Raw genomic sequence first — 21941 nt, 5'->3', positions numbered from 1 at the left:
CAAATGGCACAAATGGTGCCTTAATACGTAGACAATAAGATGGTTAGGATAAATAACGTGACTAAAGACAGTAACATAGGACCACCAAAAGTCCTTTCACATAAATGTGTAACCAACACCTGATAGGTGACCACATAAAAAAGTGTATATATATATATATATATATATATATATATATATATATATATATATATATATATATATATATTGTGCTCAAGTTCCTGAAATTTGTGACTAAATACTATAATATAGACATCAAGATTTGTGATAACACAAATGATTTTAAAGTTACACTCTGTGCTGCGTAAAATAAAAAAGCACTAATAGGCAGAAATGGTCAAAGATATGTGCCACCAATAATATTAAACACAGAACAAAAGTCCACCTGGTGTGAGCCTCAATATAGCTGGATATAGTAGAAATATCGCAGGTGGTCCCTATTTTATTTTGTCAGTTTTGTAAAAAAACTGACAGGGATTATAACTCTCCCTTACTGTATCCAAAATGATAAAAAAAAAATTTGCCTTTGACTTTACCAGGGATTATGATTTGTATCGTTTATGTAAGCATTGTTTCACATTTTCAACTTCCTCTTGTGTTCTATTGTTTCACATTTGTCTGCAAATTTAAATGTTGATTACAATTTCTGGCTACATTGATATGCAACTACAACTACGAATGTACTTTATCCCTGAGAAACTATTTAGAGACAACAGAGGTTACTGGACTATAGGGAATAGAAAATTACTGTATATCTAATTATTTATGCTGGTTGCTTAGTAACTTGGGGAGGGTCCTTACCATTCAACATTTATTTGATTACATATTATGCACACAGGAGCTTGAAAAAGAGTGGGGAGGCTTGAAACTGCTGCTCGATTATTTTTCCAAATATTGGTAAAGAAACAAAAATTAAACATGAAACTTTTTGTAATCTGCCAGAAAACAATTTTTAGGATTTAGTTATTATGTCTAAAGGCTTGGCCCACACCCTAAAGTTGAGTTTTATAGCTTTTTGGGGGGGGGCTCGGTGTCAACTTTTTATGAAGAAGACTTAACCTGCAAAAAGTGAATATATGCTATATTATAGATATATGGTTATTGTGCTTAATTAGCTTCCTGAAGTATTTAACTTTTGTTTTCAATTCATCTTGAAAAAAATCAGTTTCCTTCTTGTACTTGAGCACCCCTTGGCCTACAGCCTTTTACCAGGGTGGCAAATGGTTTGCAAAGAGACTTAGTGATGTCACTGTTCTTTTTTCTGGAGAGGAAAAACATACTTGAGAACCTGTAATGCAAGAATCTCCCTGCTTTGGCTTTATTCATTCTGTGGATCTGTGCATTTTGAACTATTGCTTTCTTCTGCTTCTAAAATATTCCCCAATCAGTTTTAAGATTAACAGTAATCGGTAGGCGACTTTGACATAAGGAAGTGTAGCAAGTAAATTAAAAAAACCTCTTAGTAATGCTATTAATAGAATGCAGCTAGAGGGAGCTCCAATGATTTGTAGTGTGACTTAAGGAAACTAATATCAGCAAGCTCACATTAAACTCGGAATGCAGATAAACAACACTTGTTTGTGCTCTCCTCTTTGATACAGGTTAGTCACACTTTGTGATGTATCTTTTTTCAGTTTTGTTGTTGTACTGACATTCACTTTCTCTGTTTAGTATGTTATACAGTATGTTAGTAATGGTAATTCTCTAATACAAATTGATACTCTTTTCCATGTGGCCTCAACTGCCACTATAAAGAAAGTAATTATCTGTAAAATGTGATTAATTTCTGTTTAACACATTAAACTCGGAATGCAAGTGAACAACACGTGTTTGTGCACTCCTCTTTGATACCGATAATGCAGGCTGCATCTTTGTCACACCTTGCACTCAGATCACCAATAAACCTGTAGCATTTGGGGGCTCCATCTGAGATCAGAGCAATCACAGTGCCACAGGTCACAGGGAAGGACAGCGGCTATTACAATAAAGTGACAGACTTCAGAAAACAAAATGATTAATCCAACATCAGTAGAAAAGCTGCAGTGGCACATTCAGAAGCTATTGCACACAAATTGTCTGAGAGTCAGCTTCACTCACTGGTTATCTTGATGCAGGAAGAAGAAGGTAAAGCATTTCCTCATTCCACAGGTTCAAGTGAGATGAAGATCTGTGAGTACATCATAGAACACCTGCAGGGAGAAGAAGTATGCAATGCAGAGGACAGATGTATGACATACCTTCTTCAGGTAAAAGAACAGGTTTTCTCTTTGATACGTGAAAGAGGCTAGAAAATCCTAATATAACTGATACAAGAGATTGTGGACCATTTTTCAGAGAGCACAGACCATTGCAACCGTCAGAAGGCGGGCTCACATTAATAGACATAGCAGCATACCTGCCAAGAAAGGAGTTTAAAATTTATGGTGGGAAATTTATGGTGGGCAGACTGGGACTCTGAAATTACCTACAGCAATATTGATAAACAGATAGATGAAGGCTTGAAACACAAATACTCAGAGTCAGAAATCAACAGATCTGTGCTAAAAATCATAAAACCTGGAACCTTTAAAGACATGCTGATTAATAAGGAGGACCTTTCTATAGCATAGCTTAAAAGGTTTTATGCTCACACCATCAGGATAGAAGCAGCACTGATCTGTTTCAGGAACTGATGAATGCAAAGCAACATGATAAAGAAACTATGCAGCAGTTTCCTTACAGGATCATGAGAAGAAGTACCGTGGTCATCTCAACAAGTGGGTGCTGCTAATGTTTATGATAAGAACCTGATACAAGGAGTATTTATTCACACATTATACCAGGGGTTCAAGTGTTACTAAATCCACAACTGCATATGCAGTATACTATGTTTGTTATTCTCACTGTGCAGCCTAAGGGGTTATTCCACTACATTGTGTAAAAATAATGTTTGATCCTGTCTTCTATGATCCTCCCCTTCTTCCACAGTTCCCAGTCCATTTTCTGATAGATCAGAGCCATGGCGCTATGGAGGTTATTATACAGGATTTATATAGCGCCAACAGTTTGCGCAGCGCTTTACAAGATGGGGATGCCCAGTGCCTTGTCGAGCAGCATTGCAGCCCAGACCCTGCTGGGCGCAGCAAAGATGATTCTACAAAGTGCACAGCATCCTGCAAAGCTGCGATCAGATGTCTGCACTCCTGGAGGCACCACCATGCATGGACTCCATGAACTGGAGAAGGGGGCTCTGAGGACCACAGTAATGAATGCTGTGGAAGCTGCAACAAATCAAGCCAGAGAGCTGGACAAACACTAACAGCTGTACGCAGTGACCTTCATTCCGATTCAACATCAGCTTCACCACTGTGAACAGGCAATAGATGGGGGGTGTAATGTATCACACTACCTGCAGAACAAGAACAGTTATGTCTACCTCAGGGGCCGAGCTGCCACTCCCATATCCGAGCTAAGCAATCCCAGGAGAACCAAATTAGAACTTTTCATTGCAGCGTCTCAATGTTCCCCTGTGTGGTTTTACTCTAATCTATGAGAGTTCTGTCAGTGGAACAGAAATAGCAATGACTAAATTTGCAAGCAATTTTACCTAAAGGGTTAACCTTCCCTTCTTAAAGGAGTATAAACAATTGCAGAATCCAGATGGGTTTTCCTGACATTCCTTAGTACATACTCTCTCTTTGTATCAGTAGTGCTTTGTTCTAATGTAATGGTGCAGAATAAAAGCTTTATATTGAAAAAAAAAAGAACAGAGCCTTGGGGGCAAGCTGCACATGCTCAGTTTTCTGTGTATTGCTAAAGAGTTTTTTTTTCTTGGGAGAGTGCACGTCATCAGCACAAGGCCAATCAGTGCTGTCCAGAAAGAGAGTCAGGGGTCCTGCAACTTCATAGGACAATCAGGGGAGAATACAAACTCCTCCTACAAGCTTTAACCAGCACTCAGCTAGACATTATTAGAAGTCACAAGACTGCTATATACTGCTGATGAGAAACGGCATTTAGCAGTTTATATTTACTAAACTAATTGCATTTCCATGTCCTGTGTGAGATCAGATATAGTGAATGCAGGGTCCTGGGTTTAGTAACACTAAGTGAAACATATAGTGATATTCAAATAGATATCAAACTATATATTTCAGACTTATCAGTAACTGCTGATTCTATTCTAGAGAAAGCTACCAAAGCAGCCTAAGTAGAAGCAGAGGCAAGTCAGACTGAGTGGCACTGTTTAGTTCAAATTAGCCATGACACATGTCACACAGGAACAGGAAACAGAAGAGGTAATAGACTATGGCAATACCACTCATGCTTCACTTATAGAATTAACTGCGCAGGTTGCTGCCCTTTCAAAAAATGTACACTCTTTAATGCAGGCAAGTGCAATGAGAAAGATTGAAGACGGCCTGTCAGGGATCCAGGTATGACCAGAAATGTGTGGACTGACACAGGGAAGTAGCAGGCTTCAGGAATGATGTAATAATAATATAATTTATTATTAGCCGCCCAAATATACAAAACGCACAGTAAACAAAACCAACCTTACTAATATCAATATGTGCAGGAACACAGGCATAGTCAGGGCTGGAGAGGTGGAATGGTCAGGCAGGCCTTATGGTTCTGTCACGAGCCGACTGACGGTAGCTTCTAGCGACCCACAGGCCGGAGTCCCTCAGGGCGCAGAGTCTAAGCCTCAGTCTGATGGTTCACTAGAGCCCCTGATGGTGGGGATGGACTTGAAGCAGCCTGAGACCAGGTCGTGACCCCCGAGTAACACCAGCTGTGGTAAAGGCAGCTCCCGCGGCGTATAGCAGGAAAGCGCCAGATGTGAAGAGGTATAACGTGGTCAGACAGGCCGGGTGGGTAACAGCGGAGCAGACAACACAGAACGGCAGGCAAAGAATAATCAGGTCACAGGCCGGGTTCAGCAACAGGAGGTCAGGCAATAGGATCAGGCAGAGAATGGTCAGGACGAGCCAAGGGTCAGAGCAGGAGAAGACAACAGTATCAGGATCAGGCTGGGTCGGCAACAAGGCAGTCAGAAGTACAGGACAATCAGGAACACAGGAACAAGATACAGGGGCTCATGGGAAAACACCAAGGAGCTGATTGCAGGCCTGGACCTGCTTAAATACACCTCCTGCAATCAGCCTCAGGTGATGGCTTGATTGCAGGAGTGAGATTCTGGCTGCTGAAAGCACCCGCTAGCAAGCACCGGTACTGCAGCCCACACGGCAGGTGAGCCCCAGCATCACCAGCGGTGAGTCCATTCCTGACACGGTCCATCAAGGTTGTTAGATGAAAATAATAAAAGCAGGAATATGCGGAGATGTAAACAATGTGTGAACCAAAGAAAAATGTAGGCATTGCTTTAACTGTGGACAGAAAGATCATATGGCATGAGGGTGCATAAAAAGAGAAAAGCTGCACAAGAAATGAGAAGTGGTCACAGGTGCAAGACAACTAGTGACCAGTATGATGAAAAGTCCCAAGTCACCATAGAACCTAAAGAAATCCTTCACTCACCTTGCCAATGTGAGTCAAAATAGCAGCCAAACTAATAGGGAGCAAATGCTTACTCATTTGTAATTTAAGAGGGTTACCCAAAAAATACTCATTGACATGGGCTCCCAAGTAAACATTGTGGCTGTAAGCTGGTTTGAACAACGCCGGAAGCAAACTGCAATTCAGCCAATTGACAAACTGTTAGGAAAAGACAGAAAGCTAACCAACACAGGAGCAAATGGTTCTGTTGTTCCCTTTGAAGAGTGGGTGGAATTTTAAAAAAATCGAAGTGGAAATAGGTTAACAATCCTTGTCCTAATGCTAGTTAGCCAGACTTGCTCTGCCACTCCAATTCTAGGGTTCAATGCAATTGAAGAACTGATAAAAAAAAGCATTCTGACAGGTAAAACCCTGGTGAAAATTACATGACAATGCTATTGAGTGAACAAATGTGTATAAAAAATGTAAAGCAAATGCATTAGTAAGCCTTGTGCTGTCATCTTAACTAAGACTAATGAGTTGGAATGAAATATATACACAGGTAGCAAAACCATCAAACTTCATAAAGTAGAAGTATGTGTAATATTCATTCCTGGCATGAGGAGGGACCAGTGTTGTTTGAGCCATTACTACCTAGTCAGCTGCCTGAGGGTCTAGAAACATTCTCAGCATTTGTGAATTTGCAAATTGGGCAAACAAAGCGTATAAAGATTCCTTTCAAGAACAGCACCACACACATGGTGTACCTTTTACCAAGGACCATGCTGGTTATGATCTACCCAGTTTTAGAAGAAATTTCATGGATGAAATGAAAACTACAAACCAGGCAGAACAAAAGGAAAGAACAAGTGTATCACTGTCAATACAAACAAACTCCCAAGTCACACAGGGCCAAAAGTGGAATCCACCAGTGGATTTACAGCATCTCACAGGCGAGCAACAAACACTTGCTAGGACAATGTTATATGAAGAATCAGAAACTTTTACAAAAGAGGAGGGAGAAATTGGATGTATTCCTAATTTAAATCTTCAGATAAACTTGATGGTTAAGACACCAGTGCAATAGTCTTATAACTCCATACCAAAACCCTTGTACCAGGACGTAAAGACCTACATACAGAAGCTGTTGGAAAGCAGATGGATATGAAAGTCCAAATCTCCTTAGTCCTCCTGTAGTTTATGTAAGGAAAAAAGATGGGCGTTTGAGACTATGCATAGACTTCAGAGAACAAAATAAGAATACTATGACTGACAGACACCCCTTGCCACGAGTTCAATACCTGCAAGAAAATTTACAGTTGCAAGAAAAAGTATGTGAACCCCTTGGGATTACGTGGAGTTTTCCATGAATTGGGCATAAAATGTGCTCTGAACGTCATCTAAGTCACAACAATAGAAGAACACAGTCTGCTGAACATAATACTACACAAACATTAGATGTTGCCATGGTTTAATTGCACATAACATGTAAACATTCACAGTGCAGGGAGGAAAAAGTATGTGAGGCCCTAGCTTAATGACTTCTCCCAGAGCTAATTGGAGCCAGGAGTGAGCCAACCTTGACTCCAATCAGTGTGATGATATTGAATGTGTTGCTGACAGCTGTCCTGCCCTTAAAAAACACACACCTGTTTTGGGTTTACTGGTTTCAAAAAGCACTGTCTGATGTGAACCATGTCTCGCAGAAAAGAGCTCTCAGAAGACCTACGATCAAGAATTGTTGACTTGCATGAAGCTGGAAAGGGTTACAAAAGTATCTCCAAAAGCCTTGATGTTCATGTGTCCACGGCAAGACAGACTGACTACAAATGGAGAAAGTTTAGCACTGTTGCTACTCTCCCTAGGCGAGGTCGTCCTGTAAAAATGACTGCAAGAGCACAGCGCAGAATGCTGCATGAAGTAAAGAAGAATCCCAGAGTGTCAGCTAAAGACCTACAGAAATCTCTACTGAGAGATGTACTGGTAGAGGGGAAATTGAGATCATTTAAAGAACTTAAAGAGAAGAAGGGAGATATTTTTATTAGAATAGATGAGTGGAAATATTACCAACTAAAATGTTTTATTGGGAAATTACCAAAACCCTTGAGATTAAAGAAGGAGTGGAATATGTTTGAAAGGCTGTTAGAAATACGTAGAGATGGGAAACATGGTATTGCAAAAATTTATAGAATACTCAAAGAATTAGACACAGACACAAAGTTAATTTTTATAACGAAGTGGGAAAGAGATATGGAGGTGGTGTTAGATGAGGATCAACAGAAAAAGATATTTAGATTGACACACGAGAACGTTAGTATGAGAGAAGTGGAGGTTAACTATAAATGTTTGACACGATGGCACATTACACCGAGTATTGAGCACAGGATGAGTGGGGAGAATTCAAAAATGTGCTGGAGAGGATGTGGAGAGATAGGCACGGTGTTTCACATGTGGTGGCAATGTCCGAAAATTCAGGCTTTTTGGAAAACAATAGTTAAATTGATAGAAATAATAACTGGAAATGACATAGGGTTAGACCCAACGATGTGTCTTTTACATAACGTTGAGATAACAGTAAATAAATATAAAGAATCAGGCGTATGGTATTATTTAAATGCTGCAAAAGGGTTGATACTCAAGTTCTGGCAGAAAACAGAGGTGCCGAAGGAGGAAGACTGGATCAACAGAGTAAATCAGATCAGTAGAATGGAAAAATCTTACTATATGCAGGAAGATAGGCTGGGAACATACTATTCGAGATGGGAAAAATGGGAAAAATCAGAAGTGAAGGAGAAATATAGAAAATCTTAAATTAGGAAGTTATTTAAAGTGATTGGGCCTCGTGAGATTGGTGAACTTGCAGAGGGGTGGGAGGGAGAGGGGGGAGGGGAATAAGGGGGGGGGGGAGGGCAAGAAAAGAGTTATTAGAAGGGGTAAAATAGAAATGTTAAGACTACTTAAATGTATTGTGTTTCTTTTTATGAAATTTTTTGTAATAACATGAAAAACTAATAAATATTTAAATTAAAAAAAAAAAAAAAAAGACCTACAGAAATCTCTGGCACGTGCTAATATTTTTGTTGACACATCTACAATAAGGAAAACATTAAACAAGAATGGAGCACATGGGAGGACACCATGGAGGAAGCCATTGCTGTCCAAAAAGAATATTGCAGCATGTTTGAAGTTTGCAAAAGAGCACCTGGATGTTCCACAGCACTAGTGGCAACATATACTGTGGACAGATGAAACCAAGATTGAGTTGTTTGGGAAGAACACACAACACTATGTGTGGAGAAAAAAAGGCACAGCACACCAACATCAAAACCTCATCCCCACTGTAAAACATGGCGGAGGGAGCATCATGATTTGGAGCTGCTTTGCTGCCTCAGGGCCTAAACGGATTGTTGTCATTGATGGGAAAATGAATTGCAGAGTTTTTCAAGACATTTTGCAGGAAAACGTATGACCATCTGTCCGCCAACTGAAGCTCCGCAGAAGATGGGTGATGCAACAGGACAATGACCCAAAGCATACAAGTAATTCAGCAAAACAATGGCTGCAACAGCACAGAATACGCCTTCTGGAGTGGCCCAGTCAGAGTCCTGACCTCAACCCGATTGAAATGCTGAAATGCTGTGGCATGACCTTAAGAGAGCGATTCACACCAGGCATCCCAAGAATATTGCTACACTGAAACAGTTTTGTGAAGAGGAGTGGTCCAAATTACTCCAGATCGTTGTGCAGGTCTGATCTGCAACTACAGGAAATGTTTGGTTGAGGTTATTGCTGCCAAAGGAGGGTCAACCAGTTATTAAGTCCAAAGGTTCACATACTTTTTCCTCCCTGCACTGTGAATGTTTACATGTTATGTGCAATTAAACCATGGCAACATCTAATGTTTGTGTAGTATTATGTTCAGCAGACTGTGTTCTTCTATTGCTGTGACTTATATGACGTTCAGAGCACATTTTATGCCCAATTCATGGAAAACTCCACGTAATCCCAAGGGGTTCACATACTTTTTCTTGCAACTGTATATATTTTTTATAGCCGAAAGTAAAAAATATTGTTTTTCTTCAAAATGTTCAGTTTTTTTGTTTATAGCATGAAAAATAAAAAGTGCACAAGTGATTAAATACCACCAAAAGAAAGCTTTATTTGTGTGAAAAAAAGGGACATAAATTTTTTTGGGGTACAGCATTGCATGACCGTGCAATTATCAGTTGAATTAGTGCAGTGCCAAGTAGCAAAAAGAGGCCTGGTCATTAAGGGGGGTAAATCCTCAGGAGGGCAAGTGGTTAATAAACAGATTACAATTAACAAGCAGGAGACCCCAGCATCAGGTTGTTTTGAGCTGATTATAATCTGCTGCTTAGAGTCTCTGAGTCTAGGAGGAGTTGAAACAGTTAATGTTGGTTTCTGACATAGGCTCCAAATCTGTATCTGGGTTGTTCAGTTCTCAGATTCTGTGTGTTTCGGGGAGACATGGACTTGAATCTGAAGTGAAACTCCTCCAAAGGTCCCCCAGGCACACACCTACCAAAGAATAAAGCCCCGTCATATACCAGGGTCCATAGAAAGTAGGCAAAAGGCTAGCCTGCAATCCCCTCCAAAAGACCCTGTCCTGGTTGGGTCTGTCACATTAAGTATTTCAGCCCCTCTTTAAGTCTTCGTCACACCAAATCCGACTTTGAAATCGTGCGACTTCACTTATAATCGTATGATGTCAAAGTCGGATGTCAGTGCACGACTTCACACACAGATATCTATACAAGTCGCACCTGAACTTGCAAAAAGCAGTGCATGAAGTCCGTCAAGAGTCGCACCGATATAACCGCTTCCATTGCGGACAATACGGTGCGACTTGTTATGCGATATGAAACTATCAAATCGCATAACAAGTCGCACCAGTGTGACCGGGCACTAACTGTTCATCCACTCCATTTTTCCATATTTTGCAGTTTAATTACAACAGAGTTCTTTAATGAGAATGATGAGCACCCTAAGAGAAAGATTCATGTAATGGCTCATAATAAGGAAAAAAGAAAGACTACAGATACCTTTTAAATAGCAGATATTCTTTTGCGTTTACAACAGTCAAGTCAGTCATATCTGGGTTGCCTAACATGCATATGACGCCTATATTGCAGCACACAATGTATTCTATATCTGAACATTTGTAGGCACAATCAAGCAGTTGTGAGCCCACACCACAGAACTTTCTGTGTGTTCTCTGTTCTGACTCATACTGCTGCTTTTGTGGCATTTCTTTCTGCTGCTTAGCTGTTCTATTAATTATATGGTGCTATCTATAGTTGACTCTGTTGGTTCTTTTTATGGAATCCACCAATTTCAGTTTATTGGCTTCTTTTATCTAACACTTGAAATGTATTTATTGCAGTCAGATGATTTTATCTATAGCTGGGGCATACAATGGTGGCATTTATAAATAAGTTGCAATCATTGATAGATACATAGATATTGAGCAAATAACATTGAAAATAATTGGTACTGGTATAGCACTACCCCCAGAGAAACTGCTGAATTGTTTGGGTTCCTCCTCCCTGTATTATTTATTAACAAAGCCCTGAAAGGAAAAGGTTAAGCAAATAAATGAAATATCAAGCAGTTTACAGTGTAACAGCACACTTGGCATGAGGCTGGTTCTAAACAATTTTCTAGCAAACAAATGCAGATTTTTGTATGTTACATAATCACATAGTTAGTCTGTTTGACAAATGGCCATCCACTTCAACCAACAAATAAGAAAAAAACCCACACAAGTAATAAACCTCCATATACTCAATCATATACTCACAGTTGATCCAGAGGAAGCCAAAAAAGCCCATTAAAGCATGATTTCAATCAGCAGAGGAAAGAATCCTTCCTGATACCCCAAGAAGCAATCCAATATTCCCTGGATTAACTTCACCTATAAATATCAGTATCCAGTTATAGTATGTGCATTTAGGAAAGAATACAGGCCATTTTTCAACAATCTACTAAACTGGCCAGAAGCAGATCTTGAGGGAGATTATTCCACATGTTCACAGCTCTTACTGTGAAGAAACCTTTCTATATTTGGAGGTTAAATCTCTTTTCCTCCAGATGTAAAGAGTCCCTTGTCCTCTGTGATGACCTTCTATCAGTTTGGTTGCCCTTCTCTGCACGTTCTGCAGGTCCCCAATATCCTTTTTGTGAATTGGTGCCCAAAACTGAACTGCATATTCCAGACGAGGTCTTACTAATGATTTGTATAGGGGCAAAATGATCTCTCTGTCTCTGGAGTACATACCTCTCTTAAAAAATGAAAGGATTTTACTTGCTTTGGAAACAGCAGCTTGGCATTGCCTTAAGATCTACCATAACACCCAGATCCTTTTCCACCATTGGACAGGAATACCCTGCTACGTAAGCAAAGGGTGGGAATCGTCACTGGCCATATTTGCACAATGATCTACCCCTTCCCTTATGTAGCTGATGACAAATCAGAGAGCTGTAATCCAGTGAGTGGTTCTGTTGGTATCATTTGTATGTACTAAATCCATATGGTTTATTTTTCAGCAGGCAGTAGGCACTGTGATTTTTGATGGATTTACAGAAATTATGGAGGGGTCAGTCTACGTTTTTTTTAAATAGAAGCCACAAGGAAAATGTCATCTTCTATCAATTTTAAAAAGTTTTCAGTAAATTCCAGTGCTTTAAGAAATCCACTACTCCACGGAAAACAGAATTTTTTAACTGCACTAGCAGCAAAAAAATGGACATTTTTTATTTGACATATTTGGCTCCCTTTTATTTCAAGTAAGGCGATAAAGCAGCCTCTCTGTGCTGGATCATGTACCTAGTATGTTCGTTACAGCACAAGCCAATCAGCGGGTCTCGACCAATGATGGAGTGCCGGGACTTGCTGATCTACTCAATCTTTTATGGAATACAGCTCTGTGATTGTGAACAATATACAGGTGAAACTCAAAAAATTAGAATATTGTGCAAAAGTTCATTTATTTCAGTAATGCAACTTAAAAGGTGAAACTAATATATGAGATAGACTCATTACATGCAAAGCAAGATAGTTCAAGCCGTGGTTTGTCATAATTGTGATGATTATGGCTTACAGCTCATGAAAACCCCAAATTCACAATCTCAAAAAATTAGAATATTGTGAAAAGGTGCAATATTCTAGGCTCAAAGTGTCCCACTCTAATCAGCTAATTAAGCCATAACACCTGCAAAGGGTTCCTGAGCCTTTAAATGGTCTCTCAGTCTGGTTCAGTAGGAATCACAGTAGAAGAAGATGAAAGAAAGAGCGCACAAACCTTGCGCATTACCTCAATAAATAGTGACTAATTTTATTATTAAGGAAATATACTCACAAAGTGATGGTATAACAGGCATAAGTAACCATAATCCAAACAGGGTTACAGGTAAATCCAAAAGGGGGGGAATGAATTCTTACGCGTTTCGAAGGGTGCTCAACCCAGCTCTGATTAAGAAGGGAGCACCCTTCGAAACGCGTTAGCCTTCACCCCCCCCCCTTTTGGATTTACCTGTAACCCTGTTTGGATTATGGTTACTTATGCCTGTTATACCATCACTTTGTGAGTATATTTCCTTAATAATAAAATTAGTCACTATTTATTGAAGTAATGCGCAAGGTTTGTGCACTCTTTCTTTCATCTTCCTCTACAGTTTTTGCAAGCTTCCCCAGCTTCATGATAGAGCTGCACAACCTCTGATCACCAGCGGATGAACACACAACACGCTGCTTGTTACTAACGCTCATTTGATCTGAGTCTTTGAGCGCAGGAGATAATGGATCTTTGGTGACTGTTTTCAGTAGGAATCACAATCATGGGAAAGACTGCTGACCTGACAGTTGTGCAGAAAACCATAATTGACACCCTCCATAAGGAGGGAAAGTCTCAAAAGGTAATTGCAAAAGAAGTTGGATGTTCCCAAAGTGCTGTATCAAAACACATTAATAGAAAGTTATGTGGAAGGGAAACGTTTGGAAGAAAAAGGTGCACAAGCAGCAAGGATGACCTGGAGAGGAATGTCAGGAAAGGCCATTCAAAAGTGTTGGGGACTTTCACAAGGAGTGGACTGAGGCTGGATTCCGTGCATCAAGAGCCACCACACACAGATGGATCCTGGACATGGGCTTCAAATGTATTCCTCCTGTCAAGCTGCTCCTGAACAACAAAAAACGTCAGAAGCGTCTTACCTGGGCTAAAGAAAAACAGACCTGATCTGTTGCTCAGTGGTCCAAAGTCCTCTTTTCTCATGAAAGCAACTTTTGCATCTCATTTGGAAACCAAGGACCCAGAGTATGGAGGAAGAATGGAGAGGCACACACTGCAAGATGCTTGAAGTCCAGTGTGAAGTTTCCACAGTCTGTGTTGATTTGGGGAGCCATGTCATCTGCTAGTGTTGGTCCACTGTCTACCAGGAGATTTTGGAGCACTTCATGCTTTCTTCCGCAGGCGAGCTTTATGGGGATGCTGACTTCATTTTCCAGCAGGACTTGGCACCTGCCCACACTGCCAAAAGCACCAAAACCTGGTTCAATGACCGTAGGATTACTGTGCTTGATTGGCCAGCAAACTCGCCTGACCTGAACCCCATAGAGAATCTATGGGGCATTGCCAAGAGAAAGATGAGAGACATGAGACCGAACAATGCAGAAGAGTTGAAGGCCACTATTGAAGCATCCTGGTCTTCCATAACACCTCAGCAGTGCCACAGGCTGATAGCTTCCATGCCACGCCACATTGAGGCAGTAATTGCTGCAAAAGGGGCCCAAACCAAGTACTGAGTACATATGCATGCTTATACTTTTCAGAACATATTGTTCTATGTACAATCCTTGTTTTATTGATTGCATGTAATATTCTAATGTTCTGAGATTGTGGATTTGAGGTTTTCAAGAGCAGTAAGCCATAATCATCACAATTATGACAAATCACGGCTTGAGCTATCTTGCTTTGCATGTAATGAGTCTATCTCATATACAGTGGGGCAAAAAGTATTTAGTCGTCGTGTTTGGAGGAGAGAGAATGCTGAGTTGCATCCAAAGAACACCATACCTACTGTGAAGCATGGGGGTGGCAACATCATGCTTTGGGGCTGTTTGTACAGGACAGAATGAATGGGGCCATGTATCATGAGATTTTGAGTACAAACCTCCTTCCATCAGCAAGGGCATTGAAGATGAAACGTGGCTGGGTCTTCCAACATGACAATGATCCCAAACATACCGCCCGGGCAACAAAGGAGTGGCTTTGTAAGAAGCCTTTCAAGGTCCTGGAGTGGCCTAGCCAGTCTCCAGATCTCAACCCCATAGAAAACCTTTGGAGGGAGTTGAATGTCTGTGTTGCCCAGTGGCAGCCCCAAAACATCACTGCTCTAAAGGAGATCTGCATGGAGGAATGGGCCAACATACCAGCAACAGTGTGTGCCAACCTTGTGAAGACTTACAGGAAACGTTTGACCTCTGTCATTGCCAACAAAGGATATAGAACAAAGTATTGAGATGAACTGTTGATATTGACCAAATACTTATTTTCCACCATAATTTGCAATTAAATTCTTTCCAAATCAGCCAATGTGATTGTCTGGATTTTTTTTCTCATTTTGTCTCTCATAGTTGAGGTCTACCTATGATGCCAATTACAGGCCTCTCTCATCTTTTTAAGTGGGAGAACTTGCACAATTGGTGGCTTACTAAATACTTTTTTGCCCCACTGTATTAGTTTCACCTTTTAAGTTGCATTACTGAAATAAATGAACTTTTGCACAATATTCTAATTTTTTGAGTTTCACCTGTATATACAGTATAAGTGTACTGATTTCCTCAGACTGTTTGTCCTGAAGACAGACATCAAGTTTCTTGGAGTTTGCTGAGGTGCTTCTCAAACAAATGCCACTGGATACAATGGTAACATTGATACCTTTGTATTTCAGTTGACAGTTGGCTATTGTTCTGTAGCCATGGTTACCAATAGCTTGACCTTCTAACATATATGACCTATGGCATGTATGATACAACAGTGCCATATTGAGGTTGAATTGGAGAATGTACCACCTATAAAATCAGACAGTGTAATAAGGTAGAGAGGGACCATATCCATGTGGGATCAGCTATCTACACTTTCTAAATAAAAGACAACAACAGAAACTGATTAGGAGGACTCTAAGATGACTTAACACCAGAGAGGATCTCTGAAAGAAGTTTTTTGCCCAATCTCCTGTAGAGATTGCTGTAGAGTAAGCCTGGGTGCTTATGGAGATCCTGAACCCACTCTAACCTGAGTTAAGTAACCTTTTCAGTGTATAATACAAAACGGAAAAAAAAAATTATGCGCTGCCAAAAAGTGAAACAAATAATGGATGATGAGCTGCTGCAAATGTGTTATGTGTAAACATAAAAAAAAATGAAACAAATGGAAGTGTCGCGCTGCTACCATAAATCAATAAATATGAATATAATGGTTACAAAAACATGACTAATAGTCCTAAAAGATGATAAAAACATGAATAATAAATACAATTCTTAAAAAAAATACAAATGAGTGAAATATCTTCCTGCTGGTGATTGCACCCAAAATCCTAGTGCTGTAAATCTTCAATAAATGTGAATCACCACAGTGAACATAGACTTCCAGGTGGACTCTCACCTTCTCACATGGACCTGTAAGTGGACACAGGTCAGGCAAAGCATCTCCCCTATTAGTGGGGGTAACACATAACGTGCTCCTCTGTGTACAATCTTCCACTTACGAATCACCATTGGACCTTCACAAATGGCACCCAGTATCAGTACAGCCAACTCTGTGGATAAAACATCACATGCTGGTTTATGTTGTCCTCACATGCTCTCCTCTTCTACAGCCATGACAGCTGAGCTCTCCACCACGTCCTCTCCCAGCTGAGTCCGGTGTAACCCAAACATGGGGCTCCGTGTGGTGAGCGTTCTTTCTAGGAGGATCTCCAGCCCAGGATTGTGAATATGTACATCGATCACTGCTACTATACCAGTAGCATTCTGGTGAGTGCATAGTGGCAGTGGAGTGTTTACTGGATTCCTTGACACAGTATTAGAGCTGGATATGTTGCTGTTAAGCGATTTGCAGTATCACTGGCACATTTATGGACTATAATATGTCACTTGGTTTGTGATTTACACCAGCACTTATTTGTTACACCGTATGTACTTTATATAATTATTGCTGTATTGATGTTTATGTTTTGTTTGCACTTATGTGTAAACTCTTTGACGTTTCACTATATGATTTAGCGCTGCACTTGTCTTTATGTCCCTTTTCTGAGACAAACTGATTTCAATTTCAGCGTTACCAGATTGTTCCAGAAAGGCACTGTTTGCATTTGTGCAAATGATTCCTCCAGTGTAGTTGAAAGGAATCAGTAATTTCCAATACAATTCTGTTTTCTGCAGACAGATGATGCCTGATATTGTGTATTTCTCATGCAATCTATTGGCCTGCTGGAGCACCAGATATATCTCCATTGTTCCAAGACTGGGTGAGCCAAAAAATTAAAGTGATTCTAAAGGCATAATTAAAAAAAAAATAGCAAACATGTCTATACTGACTTTCTCTGTGTAAAGGTTTTTTACAGAGTTGAACAGATCCTCCTGTTCTCGAGTCCCCACTCTGGCTCCTTCCTCCTGTCGGGTGCCCCCACAGCAAACAGCTATGCTATGGGGGCACCTGCTGCTCCGTGTGTCCATTCACACACGGAGCTGAGGTTTGGCCACGCCCTCTCTCTCTTCTCATTGGCTCACTTGCTGTGATTGACAGCAGTGGGAGCCACTGTCTCAGCCGATGAGAAGAGGGAGTCCTGAGATAGCCGAGATTCCAGTGCACATCGAGAGGGGGCTTAGGTGAGTATTAGGGGGGCTGGGGGGATACTGCACACAGAAGGATTTTTAACTTCATGCATAGAGTGCATGAAGGTAAAAAAGCTTGAGCCTTTACAGCCACTTTAAATAAGAAAACCCTGCACATGTAAACATGTACTTCTTCAGTATTATAACCATTAATTAATTGACTAAATCTTTTATTATGAAATGCAATGAAAACAAACCAGTGGGGCAAAACAAATTCTTTGATTTTAAAGGATAAGTTCACCTTTGGGAACATGTTACATGTTCCACCCATTTTACACCCGCTGCCTCCCCTCCCTCTGATAGATAGTATGGGGAGAAGTTTCCCTGTACTATCTGTCAAATTTTAAAACAGCATGACCATGTGGGGCTCCACCCACATGGCCACATCATTCATTCACAGATTTCCATAAATGAATGAACTGGAAGTCCCGACAGCCGCTAAGGCTGTCGGCTTGTAGTTTCCAATGAACTACCACGGTGCTGTGGAGCGCTGTGGTAGTTCATTGAAGCTTCCTGTCAGAATATCTGCTTGCTTGTACATCCCATACAGCAAGCAGATATTCTGACAGGTCTGCAGGAGACCTACATGGCATCAGCGATCTACTGATTGCTGGTGCAATGCTTTCCAGGCTCCTTTGGACAAAAATAATAAATGCACAAAAAATGTGCATTTATTATTTTTATCTAAAAGGTGAACTAATACTTTAACAAAAAAATTAAAGACATTTTCTTGGAATTGTGCAAACACCAGGCACAGCACTAAAGTACACTGTATGCCTTAAAAGGTAACACATTTGTAGCATTTATTGATAGCAGCCTAAGGTGCTTTTAAGAAAGTATTAGTTAGGATCTGGTGCCACAAATGCTCCTGTCAGCTGGGGGCTTCAGACAGACTGTCATGAAGCCCCTGGCTGACAGGAGCCCCCAGCTATAGGAGTAGAAGGAGCTAGAGGCTCCGAGTGCAAAGCCTGTGTGTCTCTGTGATCTGGTCCTCCCACATTTCTGATAATGTCACTTCCAGCGGTCCACGCTGGTTGGCGCGGAGTTTCCTGGACCTGCCAGCAGCGCTGTGCCCATTTCCACTTCCAGGACCCCTAGGATCGCGGCTGGTGTTTTTCCTTTTGGACAGGAAGGAGCGGCCCATGGATTTACAGATGAGCCCTGTTTTTTATTTACTCTTGTGAGTGTTTTTAATCCTGTGTCATTACATCGCTTACTAATCTACGGCACTTGGTCGGTGCCTCCTTCTCTTTTCTCTTCTGTTATTTAGAGTTGGCAACACTCTATAGGAAGGCAGCCACTATCTTCAGCATTCCAAGGACTTTATTCATCTTTTATGGACCCTCTGGATCATGGCTCTATAACGTCCCTATGGCAATGTGCTGATTATGATTGACTTTTATTTGTATTCTGGATAACACAGCTCTCTGCGCTAGTATTATATTGTCTTTACTCACTTGAGACTAGACCACAAGACTATTAATTGTTGATGGCGAAGGGTCTCAAAAATGTTTTTTGAAAGAAAGACCATTCTTCCTGTGGCTAGGGTATAGAGTTTCAATTTGTACCAGGTAAATTATTCTGAATAGTTTAGGTTTTTATGGTACCCTTGCAAATTAAGATGGCCACCCAGAACCCACCTAGGCCAAGCAAACCAAACAGCAGGCCCCATAAAAAATTATACCACTTTCACTGTAGCACATCATTAAGATATTGTTTTTTAAGCTCAGATAGTTATTTAACTTAGTTTTCTTTCTTCACTTACCAAAGAAGATGGCCACCCAATTGCACATGTCTCTTCCTTTCTGGATGCCCTGGCCCACATGCATACAACAAACTAGGTCAGCAGTGTGGTCTCCTACAGGGCATACCAGTGCAAACTGCTGATGGAAAGAGGAGGTTAAGTGGTCTAACGCAAGTACAGGCTTCTGATGTCACTAGGGCCACTGCTTAACAACGGTGGCTAGTGCAGCAGAACACAGAGAACAACCAGGTAGCAGCTGTCAATCAAGGTAATAACTTTCTGAAGACCATTGATACTTGAAAGAAATAATGTGGCTGTGGCCCTTGGGGGGGGGTGTAACAATCAAGAGGCAGGCATGACATTTACAGTAAATGACGGGTACAATATCAACTCAAAATCATAGACCCTTAGTAGCTACTTTTTACGTAATTTTTTCACCACATACTCAGGGCATACTGGGGGATTTCATGCCCCCTGTAGGAGAGTCCACCCCAATATGAATTAGGCCTCTGCTGTGGCATCACTTCACCTATGTATTAACCTGCTACTTGACTAAACTGCAATATACACACAAAGAATACCTAAGCTTATAATATGGGGTGAATTTGTAAAAAATTGTATTATATTAGTACAGAATGGACTGAAAAGTACCATATTATGGCCACTAGATGGAGCTGATGCTCATAGAAAACAAATACTTATGTACAATGATTACCTGCTCCATCAAGTGGCCATAATGCAGTGTTTTTCCAAGCCACTCTAATTTTTATGAATAAATTACATTGGTATTGAAGAAAGAATAACCCAATAGCATTTGATTTTGGCCCATTTGTACACAACGAATATACAACAACTGTGTAAAAAAAATGTAATGACTAATAAACAAAAATGTCACCTCACTTATATAATGTAAACACCACATGAGATATTTGCAGTATTAAAAAAAGTGAACTGCATAATACATACACAGAAACACAATGTAGAATATACTACATCATAAGTAATGCTGGTGCTGCGGATTAAATACATAACTTGCAACACATCACATAAGGCATGTATGCATCCATTTAGCTCACGTTAAAATGCCATTGCAAATGATCAACCTATGATACATAAGAACCCCTGAAGGTGACAGCAGATGATAACCAACCCAAAGCAGGTTCTTGAGAAGTCTTGTGTCATAAAAAAAAGGATTCACAGCTTGAAGACCAGACCTGACAAAGATGTTTTCACTACAACGTAAGCACATATGATCCAAATAAATTCCAAGTATGTAGCCACTACCTATTCAATTGATATGATCAATTATTTAATAGCACTACAAACATTTATTACACATAAGCAGTCAAATGTGAGTCAGAACAAAATAATACATTGGCAGGAGACTACACAAACCTGTTCTTATCCAAACTGCAGACATACTACAAAGTATAAACTTCTGCTGCAGTATAGGCATATGGTGTTACACAAAGGTGGGGTAAGGTCATATCCAGGGATGGATTTACTGTTAGGCATTGTAAGTTTGCACCTATATTCAGCAGAGACAAGGGGGTTGCTTTTACCTGTACAGTTATCAACTGCATATGTGTTTTCTAATCATTAGACATACAGTTATCTTATACAAGCTTATTCACACAGTCACAATATTCTAACCTGTGCAATGACCAGTAAAAATGTTGATTCTATTAGGGAGGGTGGTTCCATTGGGTGCCAAAGGTTGTGTGCCTACAGGCATCACTGATGCATATCCTCCCCTGGCAATGTTCTTACAGCTTATCATTGTTGCGCATGCTTACATGTTCAAAATTCAGTCTTTATAAGCCTAGTTTCTAGAGGATAGCATAGGCTTTGAGACAGAAAGAAGGGGCCGACTGAAAACCAGCATGCAGCAAATCTTAGGGCTTTTTCATGTTTTGGAGATGTCTAACAATTGCTGATTTGTTTGGCAGTCTATCAAGCTAATCTTGCTTTTATGGTTACAGATAGTACTTTCTTTTGATACCATAGTTTAAATGATATATTTTATTTTTTTTTAGAAATGAGATAAAAATGGTTAATGTTGTAGGATTGCAACAAAATATTGGTATCCAGGGGATTTGGACTGTTTCCCAGAGCCCAGTGCCAAAACGATTCCGGGCACTTGGCTGCTGTGGGGTGCTCTGGGTCTTTGACACTGCAGTGCCAAGCTACTGCAGCAGCTAGCATGCCTCCCAGCTGTGCTTATCACAAGAAAAAAATATCAGAGCTGAGGAAAGCTTCCCTTAGGCTCCTTCTTGGCTCTGACATGACACGCAGGAGAAGGAGCCTGGTAGGAAGAACATCTCCCAGGGTCTCAGGTCTGTAGGTTTTAGTGACTGCGAGCAGGGGTATAAAAAAAGATTTGTGTGGGCATAAGTGGATTTATGCTGGGATGGGTGATAAGGAGAAGAGGGGGGGGGGGGTGCTGTTAGAAAGGGGATTTGGGGTAAGAGGATTTGTGCTTGGAGGAAATTCGGGGGAGATATGTGCTGGGAAGAAAGAAGAGGATTTCTGCTAGAAGGGAGGTGTGGATGGGAGGGGTTCGTGCTGGGGGGGATGGGGGGGGGCTTGTGCTAGATGGGTGGAATGGTTAGGGAGGATTTATGCTAGTGGGGGGGGAGATTTGTACTGGAAGGGGGTATTTGTGTTAGAAGGGGTGCTAGGAGGGGAAATGGTGGGAAGGAATAGGAGCTAGAGGAGAGAGGATTTGTGCTGGGAGTGGGGTAATTCATTTTGGGAGGGGGGATTTGTTCTTGAGGGAGAATTTAGGGAGGGAGAGTTGGGGGT

At 40.7% G+C, this 21941-nt stretch overlaps 1 long non-coding RNA gene across 1 annotated transcript; it reads left to right on the top strand.

Annotated features, from left to right (window-relative positions):
• The first annotated feature begins 1545 nt into the window (after positions 1-1545).
• On the top strand, positions 1546-21548 carry LOC149468563 (uncharacterized). The gene is made up of 4 exons (XR_016311690.1): positions 1546-1601; positions 2149-2246; positions 16375-16531; positions 16940-21548. It is a non-coding gene; the product is annotated as an uncharacterized LOC149468563 (long non-coding RNA).
• The last annotated feature ends 393 nt before the right edge of the window (positions 21549-21941 follow it).

Source organism: Staurois parvus, unplaced genomic scaffold (genome assembly GCF_062004578.1).
Source record: "Staurois parvus isolate SC_StPar_1 unplaced genomic scaffold, SC_StPar_1.0 ptg000085l, whole genome shotgun sequence".
In the NCBI taxonomy this organism is placed as follows: domain Eukaryota; kingdom Metazoa; phylum Chordata; class Amphibia; order Anura; family Ranidae; genus Staurois; species Staurois parvus.
This window is presented reverse-complemented; position numbering and strand designations above follow the sequence as displayed.